The sequence below is a fragment of the Callithrix jacchus genome, chromosome 12, assembly GCF_049354715.1.
Source record: "Callithrix jacchus isolate 240 chromosome 12, calJac240_pri, whole genome shotgun sequence".
NCBI lineage: Eukaryota > Metazoa > Chordata > Mammalia > Primates > Cebidae > Callithrix > Callithrix jacchus.
In genome coordinates, this window is record NC_133513.1 from 79,834,155 (window position 1) to 79,846,634 (window position 12,480).

The following is a 12,480-nucleotide window of genomic DNA, read 5'->3' on the forward strand; positions in this document are numbered from 1 at the left end:
ATAATAGGGGCTTAAAATTCTTTACCCATCCCTTGATAAGACTTCTTTAAAAGAAATATTGTAGACATTAAGAAGAAAATAAAGCCAAATGATTCCTCTTCACAGAATCAGTGAATAGGACGTTAACTGGATCATTCGTTTTTCTAAATATTATAAGAAAATATATCAACTGAAAATCAACAGAGGAATTTTTATGTAAGTAACATGATGCATAAAAATACATTTAAACAAAGAAGTTACACAGCAGAAATCATAAAGATTCTTGCAATTAAAGTCTCCTACTGAGATTTGAAATAGGAACTTATTTTTGTATTTTACAAAAAAATGTTATTAAAAAACAATTTTTCAAAGCTACAATAATCTATTCAATTAGGAGACCATTTCAAGCTTTTCACATATGTAAAACTGCCCCTATTACAACCACATAGTGTAATTAGATTTGAGGAATTAAAGATTTCATGTTACTCCCATACCTTTACAGGAACCACCGTGATCAGTAAGATCAGTCTCCTCTTTCTCCCATTCAATGTCCAACCTTTCTGTTCAGGGATCATCCACCCTCAATAGCCAGTTCCTAGATGCCAGTTGCATCCCATTAAAAAACCTTTTTTGGCTGCAATTACCTTTGTTTCTTTGCTCCAGAATTTCTCCAACTTTAAATATGTTAATGAGTATAGTGAATCTCCAGTAATACACCATCTTTTGCTCTTCAGAACTCCAAGGACTACACCTTAGAAATTAATGTTCTAGTGAAACTGATTCACTTAGTTTGGCTCTTGGGTTCTCTCCATCGAGTGTATTCTTCAGCTGAAAAGTTAAGTGTCCATCCAGGTCAACCATATGTATGGACAAAGAGGACCTTACTAGCAAGTATAATCTCAGGTGCCCAAGAATCATTCATGTACTCACTCACTGCCCTCATGTCCTAGATTTGCATAATTAAAGCAGTAGCAACTATGGGCTACCATGCATCGTGTCCCTTAGGAGCCCCATGTCAAAACAGAAATCTAGCAAAACTCTTGGATATTGAACAACATATTGGAGACTTAATTGTTCAGTTAACAGAAAAGTAACTTTCTGAGCTAAATGTTTTTTTCTCCTTTAGTAAGTGAAAATGTTTCTGAACTGTATTATACTTTTTTTCTTACTTTTCCCATGTTTTCAAAAGTAATCGATGTCACTGAGAAATATTTAGAAAATAAAAATGCACAAGCAATAAAAATCACAAATAATTTGTAATTTGCCCTTGGTCAAAAGCACGTACATTTTGAAACGTTTCTTACTGGTCTTTTTTAGAGCACCACCAAGGGAAAATTTTTGATTCACTGATGTATATCTTTTTTCATATACATCATTATATACTTTATATCTTTTCTTATATACATCATTATATACTTTAATGGATGCATAGATATTCCTCATAGATAAAAGAGCAACACCACAAGTATTTCTTGATTTCTACAACTGAAGTACATCTTAGAAAGAATCTATTTCTTTTATAAAATCATATAATAATTTACTGGCTCATGAGAAGCATCCCATTTAAAGGACTCTAATTAGAAATATTTTTGTAAAACTCATTTCATTATCTTTCTTTTATATCCCTTTAGCCTTTTACATTCTATTAGTTCTTCTTTCTCATCAAACAGACTTATTTATGACATTATTTTCAACCTAAAACAAAGAAAAAAGATCAATGCTTATAGTATACAGGAACGTGACTCACGTAGTGAGTACTACATGAGAGGATACTTCACAGGAGAGTACCTCACCCACATTGGTGGTTCAGCAAAAGCTTTCTGGTCCACATGATATTGAGCTAGGTCTTAAAGAAAACAAGGGTATTAGCAGTCGATTCACTGATATATATCTTAAGCACCAAGAATAGTGCCTGGCATCTAGTGCTACATAAACCTTACCTGGTCACTTAGAAGCAGCTGCAGTCAGCAGTTCCCACCGAGCAGAATGAAAACAGTGAATGAAACTTGCACCTTCAGCTGAGGTATCCAGATTCTCTCACTGGGACTGACTAGGTAGTTGGCGTGACCCATGGAAAGTGATAAAAAGCAGGGTGGAGCCACAGCCCACCCAAGAGCTGCACAGGGCAAGGGGAGCTCCCAAGCCCAGCCAGAGGAGACAGTGAGTGATTACGCTACCCTGCCTAGGAATCCATGATTTTTCCACAGATATGTGCAACCATGGATCAGGAGATCCCTCATGAGTCCACATCACCAAGGCCCTGGGTCTCAAACACAGAGCTGTGCAGACTCTCAGTGGCCTCTTGGCTTGCAGCTAGTGGCAGCAGGCGGGAGACTACCTAAGAGGACCAAGTTTCTGTAGGGAGAGCCAGCCACCTTCACTGAGGCCCTAGTCAGCTGTTTTCCCCTGCTAGTGCTAGAGAGACTGGATAATTTAGACCAGAAGGAATTCCCCACAACACAGCACAGCAGCTGGGGCAGATCATGGCCAGACTGTTTCTTTAGGTGGGACCCAGATCCATCCCTCTTCACTGGGCAGGGCCTTCCTGCAGGAATTTCAGCAACCCCAGCCAGGGGCCTATGAACAAAACTCTGATCTCCCTGAGATGGAGCCCCTGTGGGGAGGGCCAGACACAGCCTCTGCAATTCAGCAGACTTAGTCTTTCCTTTATGCTGGCTCTGAATATTCTGGGCAGTCTGGATGGAGTCTGGGCAGTCTGGACCAAGGGGACTGCTTCTAGTACAGCACACCCACTTCGCCAAGAGGCAGCCAGACTGCTTCATTAAGGGCTCCCTTGTCTTCTGACTCATGACTGGGTGAGATGGCCCAAAAGGGGTTGCCACACATCTTATACAAGAGTGTTCCAACCAGCATCAGGTCAGTGCCCTTCTGGGACAGAACTCCCAGAGGAAGAAGCAGGAAGCTATCTTTGCTGTTCTGCAGCCTCCACTGGTAACACCTCTGGGTAGGAAAGGGACTGAGGCAAATAGGGTCTGAAGTGGACCCCCTAGCAAACCACAGCAGGCCTACAGAAGGGCCTGACTGTAAAAAAGAAAAAAAAGAAAAGAAAAGAAAGCAAGACAACATCAACAAAAAAGACCCCACAAAACCCCATCCAAAGGTCAGCAGCCTCAAAGATTGAAGGTAGATATGCTCACAGATATTAAACAATCAACACAAAGACTCTGAAAACTCAAAAAGTCAGAATGCCTCTTCTCCAAATGATTGCAACGACTTCTCCAGCAAGGGAACAGAACTGGACTGAGGCTGAGATGGATGAACTGACAGAAATAGGCTTCAGAAGTGGAATAATAACAAAGTTCACTGAGCTAAAGGAGTATGTTCTAACCCAATGCAAAGAAGCTAAGAACCATGATAAAACATTACAGAAGCTGTTAACCAGAATAACCAGTTTAGAGAGGAACATATATGATCTGATGGAGCTGAAAAACACAACATGAGAACTTCACAATGCCACCGCAAGTATCAATAGCCAAATCGACCAAGCAGAGGAAAGAATGTCAAAGCTTGAAGACTATCTTCCTGAAATAAGATATGTAGAAAAGATTAAAGAAAAAGGAATGAACAAAACCTCTGAGAACTATTGGATTATGTAAAAAGATCAAACCTACAACTGATTGGGGTACCTGAAAGAGACAGAAAGAATGGAACCAAGTTGGAAGCATACTTCAAGATATAATTCAGGAGAACTTCCCAACCTACCAAGACAGGCCAACATTCAAATTCAGGAAATACAGAGAACACCACTAAAATGCTCCAGGAAAAGATCAATCCCAAGACACATAATCATCAGATTCTCCAAGGTCAAAGTGAAGGAAAAAAATGTTAAGGGCAGCTAGAGAGAAAGACCAGGCAACCTACAAAGGGAAGCCAATCAGACTAATAGCAGAACTCTAAGTGGAAACCCTACAAGACAGAAGAGATTGGGGGCTGATAGTCAACATTCTTAAAGAAAAGAACTTCCAACCCAGACTTTCACATATGACCAAACTAAGCTTCACAAGCAAAGAACAAAATCCTTTTCAGACAAGCAAACACAGAGAATTCATAATCACCAGGCCTGCCTTTCAAGAGTTCCTGAAGGAAGCATGAAATAAGGAAAATAAAAAGTGGTACCAGTCAGTGCAAAATCACACTGAAGTACACAGACCAATGACACTATGAAGCAACTACATTAACAAGTCTGCAAAATAACCAGCTAGCATCATGATGACAGGATCAAATTCACATATAACAAATTATCCTTAAATGTAAATGGACTGAATGCCCAATAAAAGATATATAATGGCAAGCTGGATAGAGTCATGACCCATCTGTGTGCTGTATTCAAGAGACATATCTCATGTGCATAGACACACATAGGCTCAAAATAAAGGGATGAGGAAAATTTACCAAGCAAATGGAAGGCAGAAAAAGGCAGGGGTTGCAATCCTAGTTTCTGACAAAACAGGCTTTAAACCAACAAATATCAAAAAAGACAAAGATGGGCATTACATAGTAAAGGGTTTAATTCAACAAGAAGAGTTAACTATCCTAAATATATATATGCACCCAATACAGGAGCACCTAGATTCATAAAACAAGTTTTGGGTTTTTTGTTTTTTGTTCTTTGTTTTTTTGAAACAGAGTCTCACTCTAGCACCCAGATTGGAGTGAAGTGGCATGATCTCAGCTCATTACAACCTCTGCCTCTGGGGTTCAAGTGATGATTCTCCTGCCTCAGCCTCCTGAGTAGCTGTGATTACAGGCATGTACCACCATACTTGGCTAATTTTTAGTAGAGGTGGGGTTTCACCATGTTGTCCACACTGGTCTCGAACTCCTGACCTCAAGTGGTACAACCATCTCAGCCCCCCAAGATGTTGGGATTACAAGCATGAGCCAGCACACCTGGCCAGATTCATAAAACAAGTTCTTAAAGACCTACAAAGAGACTTAGACTCCCCCAGTTTAACAGTGGGTGACTCTTAACATCCCATTGTCAATATTAGACAGATCATTGAGAGAGAAAATTAACAAAGATATTCAGGACTTGAACTCAGCTCTTAATCAAGCGGACCTGATAGACATCTACAGAACTCTTCTCCCCAAAACAACAGAATATACATTCTTCTCAATGCCACATGGCAACTTACTCTAAAATTGATAACATAATTGAAGTAAAACACTCCTCAGCAAATGAAAAAGTACTGAAATCATAACAAACAGCCTCTCGAAACACAGCAAAATCAAATTAGAACTCAAGATTAAGAAACTCACTCAAAACCACACAACTACATGGAAATGGATCAACCTGCTCCTGGATGCCACCTGAGTAAATAGTGAAATCAAGGCAAAAACCAAGAAGTTCTTTGAAACTAATGAGAACAAAGAGACAATGCATCAGAATCTCTGGGGCACAGCTAAAGCAGCATTAAAAGGAAAATTTGTAGCATTAGATGATCATATCAAAAAGCTTGAAAGTTCTCAAATAGACATGCTAACATCACAACTAAAAGAACTAGAGAAGCAAGAGCAAACAAACCCCAAAGCTAGCAGAAGACAAAAAATAACCAAGATCAGAGTGGAACTGAAGGAGACAGAGACACAAAAAAACTGTTCGAAACAATCAACAAATACAGGAGCTAGGTTTTTTGGAAAAAATTAATAAAATAGACCACTAGCTAGACTAATAAAGAAGAAAAGCGAGAAGAATCAACTAGACACAACAAAAGTGATAAAGGGGATATCACTGCAGACCCTAAAGAAATACTAATAACCATCAGAGAATACCATAAACACTTCTGTGAAAAAAAAATTTGGAAAAATCTAGAAGAAATGGATAAATTCCTAGACACATACACCTTCTCAAAACTAAACTAGAAAGAAATTGACTCCCTGAATAGACCAATAATGAGTTCTGAAATTGAGGCGTAATAAAGAGCTCAGAAACCAAACAAACCCAGGACCAGACAGATTAACAGCTGAATCTTACCAGAGGTACAAAGAGGAGCTGGTAGTATTTCTTCTGAAACTATTACAGTCAAAGAGAAGGAACTCCTCCCTAACTCATTTTATGAGGCCAGCATCATTTTAATACCAAATCTGGCAGAGCTAATACAAAAAAAGAAACCTTCAAGCCAAAATCCTTGAGGAACATCTATGCAAAAATCCCCAACAAAATACTGGCAAACTGAATCCAGAAGCACATCAAAAAGCTTACCCACCATGTTCAAGTTGGCTTCATCCCTGGGATGCAAGGCTGGTTCAATATACACAAATCAATAACCATAATTCATCACAGAAAAAAAACTAAAGACAAAAACCACATGATAATCTCAATAGACACAGAACAAGCCTTCAGTAAGATTCAACATCCCTCCACATTAAAAACTCTTAATAAACTAGGTATTAAAGGAACATACCTCAAAATAATAAGAGCCATTTATGACAAACCCACAGCCAACTTTATACTGAATGAGCAAAAGCTGTAAGCATTCTCCTTGAAAACCAGCACAAGACAAGCATATCCTCTCTCACCACTCCTGTTCAACATAAAATTGGAAGTTCTGGCATGGCAATCCACCAAGAGAAAGAAATAAAGGGTATTCAAACAAAAAAGAGGAAGTCAAATTGTCTTTGTTTGCAGATGACATGATCCTATATCAAGAAAACCCCATCGTCTCAGCCCAAAAGCTTCTTAAGCTATTAAGCAACTTTAGCAAAATCTCAGGATACAAAATCAATGTGCACAAATTGCTAGCATTCCTATACATCAACAACAGACAAGGAAAGAGACAAATCATGAATGAACTCCTATTCACAACTGCTACAAAGAGAATAAAATACCCAGGAATACAGCTAACAAGAGAAGTGAAGGACTTCTTCAAGGAGAACTATAAACCACTGCTCATGGAAATCAGAAAGGACAGACACAAATGGAAAAACATTCCATGCTTATGGGTTGGAAGAACCAATATCATTAAAATGTCCATACTGCTCAAAGTAATTTACAGATTCTTCCTATTAAACTACCATTGACATACTCCACAGAATTAGAAGAAAAGAAACTATTTTAAACTTCATATGAAACCAAAAAAGAGCCCACATAGCCAAGACAACCCTAAGCAAAAAGATCAAAGCATGACTGGGTGCAATGCCTCACACCTGTAATCCCAGCACTTTGGGAGGCCAAGGCAGGTGGACCACATGACGCCAGGAGTTCAAGAGCAGCCTGGCCAACATGGAGAAAACCCATCTCTTCTAAAAATACAAAAATTAGCCAGGTGGGGTGGTGCATGCCTATAGTCTGAGCTATTTGGGAGGCTGAGGCACAAGAATCACTTCAACCCAGGAGGCGAAGATTGCAATGAGCCAAGATACCACCACTGCATTCCAGCCTGGGCAACAGAGCAAGACTCTGTCTCAAAAACAAAAATCAACAAAAAGAGCAACAACAACAAAAAAACAGGCAAAAAGAACAAAGCTAGAGGCATCATGTTGCCTGACTTCAAACTCAAAAACAGACACATAGACCAATGGAACAGGATAGAGAACTCAGAAATAAGAGTGCACCTCTAGATCCATCTCATTTTTTACAAACCTGACAAAAAGAAGTAATGGGGAAAGGATTTTCCATGTAATAAATGATGCTGGGATAACTGGGCTAGCCATATATAGATAATTGTAACTAGATCCCTTCCCTTACACTTAATACAAAAATTAACTCAAGATGGATTAAAGACTTAAATGTAAAACTCAAAACTATAAAAACCCTAGAAGAAGGAAATATCATTCAGGACATAGGTTCAGGCAAAGATTTCATAATGAAAACATCAAAACCAATTGCAACAAAAGCAAAAATTGACAAAGGGAATCTAATTAAAGAGCTCCTGCACAGCAAAAGAAACCATCATTAGAGCAAACAGACAACCTACAGAATGGGAGAAAAATTGTGCAATCTATCCATCTAACAAAGGTCTAATATCCCCCTTAAAAAGTAGGCAAAGGACATGAATAGACACTTCTCAAAAGATGACATTTATGCTGCCAACAAACATATGAAAAAAAGCTCGACATCACTGATCATTAGAGAGATGAAAATCAAAACCACAAGATCCCATCTCATGCCAGTCAGAATGGCAAGTATTAAAAAGTCAAGAAACAACAGATGCTGGTGAGGCTGCAGAGACACAAATGCTTTTACACTGTTGGTGGGAATGTAAATTCATTCAACCATTGTGGAAGATAATGTGTGACTCCTCAAAGATCTAGAACGAGAAATACCGTTTGACCCAGCAATCTCATTACTGGGTATATCTCCAAAGGAATATAAATAATTCTATTATAAAGACACATGCACAAATATGTTCACTGCAGCACTATTCACAATAGTAAAGACATGGAATCAACCTAAATGTCCACCAAAAGATGACTAGAGAAAGAAAATATGGTATACATACACCATGGAATACTATCTAGCCATAAAAAGGAATGAGATCATGTCCTTTGCAGGGACATGAATGGAGTTGGAGGCCATTATCCTTAGCCAACTAATGCAGAAACAGAAACCCAAATACCACATGTTCTCACTTGTAAGTGGGAACTAAATGATGAGAACATACGGATGCACAGTGGGAAACAACAGACAACTGGGCCTATCAAAGGGCAGAGAGGGGAGGAGGGGGAGGGACATGGATGGAGCTGGAAGCCATTATCCTCACCAAACTAATACAGGCACAGAAAACCAAACACTGCATGCTCTCATTCATAAGTAGGAGCTGAACAATGAGAACACATGGACACAGGGAGGGGAACAGCACACATAGGGTGTGTCACAGGAAAGGGGTGGTGGGAAGGAGAGCATGTGGAAAAATAGCTAATACATGCTGGGCTTAATACCTAGGTGATGGATTGCTGGCGTAGGAAACCCCATATCACACGTTTACCTGTGTAACAAATATGCACATCCTGCACATATACCATGGAACTTAAAAATTAAAAAATGCTTACTTTAATCTCTATAATTTTTATATATTCTTTTAAATACTTTTGCATATTTTGTATACCTTTGATTTTCATGCCTTATACTTTTGTATGTTTCTTATGTTATAAATTCATTCATTTTATAAATTTATGACTATATATACTACCTCATAATCTTTTTCATTTCAGAACAGATGAATGTATTTCTAGGTCATTAAGCTATTAAATATTCTTCCACATTGATGTTTCTGTCTCTATCTCCCCACAATCATAAGAACACTGATTATAGTAATACACCATAGCTATGGGTACAGATGAAATACACATAAATCAGAATAAACAACACCAGGATATACCTTAAATCTGTTTTATTCTTTTGAAGAAATTCTCTAATATCAAGCTTCTTAATCAGTGGTCTCTCTTTCATAAAAGTAAAATAAATGTAACATCAGTATAGGTGTCTGTAAAATGAGTTAATAATCCAAACAGACTTTTCCCAAGTAACATTTTCATTCTCCATATAAGAATAAAGAATAAAAGAAAAAAATTATTTTCCCATTACTATGCTTGAGTAATTTCAAAACAACCTCTATGATTTATAAATCCCCAATGGAAAGCCTTTGTCAACAGCTTCAATTAACTTCTTTTTCCCAGAGTCAGTAAGAAATGCAAATCCCTCAACACCTCTCAATTTGTATCAGGATAATTGAGGTTTCTCCAACACCTGCCAGTGCTCTCCCATCATTCACCAGGAGACCTTTCTGCATTGGTCATAGTTTCCTCAAGCTCTGTGGTTCGTTGATTATGATCTAAATTTCAGACCCAAGCAACTCTATGTGATTAAAGATGCTTTCTTTTTTAAAGCTTCAATCATTTGGTGATCTTCCCTGAATAAAGAATAAACTTCTTCATTAAATATGTTCCCAAAAATTTCATATTCTACAGACATACTATTAAACAAATGAGACTGGGAGTGTCAGAAAAAGAAAGGATGTATTGGCCAAAACTAAGCTCTAACCCTCATTCTACAGGGTGGACACCACAATCATCTAATTATTGAAGTGGGCATAAGGAGTAATCTTTTAAGTTTTCTTTCATAGAAAATACACAAAGGGTTTGGAGACCACCAGCACCATAAGCAATAGGCAAAATGTATACCCAATTCACCCACAGAACTTACAAATAACTGCATCTTCCACACAAATTCCAGACATTCAACAAATTCTCTGAAATATGTGGATGTTCTCAATAACATTTTTCATTCACCATAAATTCTTTCCCTCCATGGGAACTTTCAGGATTAATATATATGAGATTATTCAACCTGCTTCTTCACCTACTTAAATTTGGGAGAAGCCTGATTCACAAATACCTGCTAGGGTGAAAGTGACAAGTCTCATGTAAGCATCCAGTTCTGCCAGCATTATAAAACTGCTGAAGGGAAAGACCATGTTTGAAATAGCTTTTCCAAAACAGCCGTGAACTTGTTCTGCAGTTCCATGTGTGCTGTTTCAACTCAATTACATCAACTCTCCAAGCGTTCCCCTTTGAAAGATCAAAATCACTCATTAAAAAATAAACATGGCTCAGTCAAATACATTTGCCTGAAGCAAACAGGTAATGCGAAGTAATGGCCATAGCCTCAAGTTCAGAGATATGGGTTAAGTCCAGTTAGTTATCAAATTGCTTTTTGACTTTAAGAAGGTCTTTGTCATCTCTGGGTCTTAGAGAAAGCAAGTTTTATCTATGAAACAGAGTTGGATGAGATGCTACTCTTATGTGCAATTCTGTATTAAAATGATTTGCATTTAATAATTATTCCTAATATTCTAAATTATGAGCTAGAGTTGGGTTTCATTACCATTGATCAAAACATTGCCATGAGAGGTGATATAGTAAAAGGGTAAAAGACAAGCTTTGAATTTAAGAATGTAAATATGATACCTAGAAGAAGGCATTAGAACTATGTGGGGGCATTTTCAGATGGCCCAGTCATCAAAGTCCCTACTGGCATATTTAGTGAGTGGGTCCAGCATAGCTAAATGTCCTGAAATATGTGGGACAAGCCCACATATGAGTGACACTGAAGAATCTGGATTTCAGATCATACAGTTTCTCATTAGCTCTGTGACCTTTAAAGACCTAAGTTGAAGTCATTTAATTCTAATTCTCAAATTCCTCAAAGGTAAAATGGAAATGGTATTACTAATCTCAAATAATTCTTGTGGAGACCAATGTGTAACTTCACGGTGTGGGTTTGAAGCAAATCCTTACTCTACCACTTACTATCTGTGGGCTCAACTTCTCAAATTTCCTCATCCATAAAACAGGCAAAAACATTTCAGGGATTTCATAAGTAGTGACTGCATACATGTTAGCTCTTATTAATATTGGTGTAGGCCTACTTATTAATAAGTACTCAGTGGGTACTCCCACCCCATGGCCTCTCAAGATCATGTTATGGAACATAGATACACATGTTCCAAAGCTCAATAACTACACTCAGCTCAGACCACCCTTGACAAGAACAATTAGTAAAAAGTATTGCTTATTTATTAGTGATATTAGTGGACATTTTAGCAAACTGTCTTTCAAAACAAATCTGTAAACTGCAATTTAAAGTAAAAAAAAAAAAAGGGAGCAGCAGCAACAGCCAGCTCACACCTGTAATTCCAGCACTCTGGGAGGCTGAGGCAAGAGAATCAACTGAGCCCAGGAGTTCAAGAGCAGCTGGACAACACGGGGAGGCCCCATCTCTACAAAAAGTAAATTTAAAAAAGAATACAGCTGGGCATGCCAATACGGGTCTATAGTCCTAGGTATTTGGGAGGCTGAGGAGGGAGGATCATTGAGACCCACAGATCTAGGCTATAGTGAGTTATGACAGTATCACTACATTCTAGCCTGGATGACAGAGCAAACCTTTTCTCTTAAAAATAAATAAATAAGAATAAATAAATAAAAATAAAGACTTTGTGCTAATAGATACTCAGCACATTCCTCATATTTAAGTACCAGAAAGTTCCTCACCCAGCTAACCAAGGAGGTAAAAGTTCTCTATGAAGAGAACTACAAATCACTGCTCAAAGAAAGTCACAGATGACACAAAAAATGGAAAAACTTTCTGTACTTATAGATAGGAAGAATCAATATTGTCGTAATGGCCATACTTCCCAAAGCAATCTGGATTCAATGCTATTCCTATTAAACTACCATTTACATTCTTCACAGAACTAGAGAAAACTATTTTAAAATTTATATGAAACCAAAAAAGAGCCCCAACAGCTAAGGCAATCCTAATCAAAAAGAACAAGAACTCCACCTCAGTCCAGAAAATCCACTCAAGCACCCATCTCTCTCTCTCTCTGCAGGAAAGAGAACTCTTCTCTTCTCTTTCTTTCACCTTTTAAACCTCCTTTCTTAACCTCACTCCACGTGTGTTTGTGTCCTTGATTTCCTTGGCATGAGGCAATGAACCTCAATATTACCCCAGATAACTACACTGCTTTGAAACTA

At 38.1% G+C, this 12,480-nt stretch overlaps 1 protein-coding gene across 7 annotated transcripts in view; it reads right to left on the minus strand.

Annotated features, from left to right (window-relative positions):
* Window positions 1-12,480, minus strand: part of SGMS1 (sphingomyelin synthase 1) — a 334,608-nt gene that overhangs the window by 180,467 nt on the left and 141,661 nt on the right. The window lies entirely within an intron of this gene.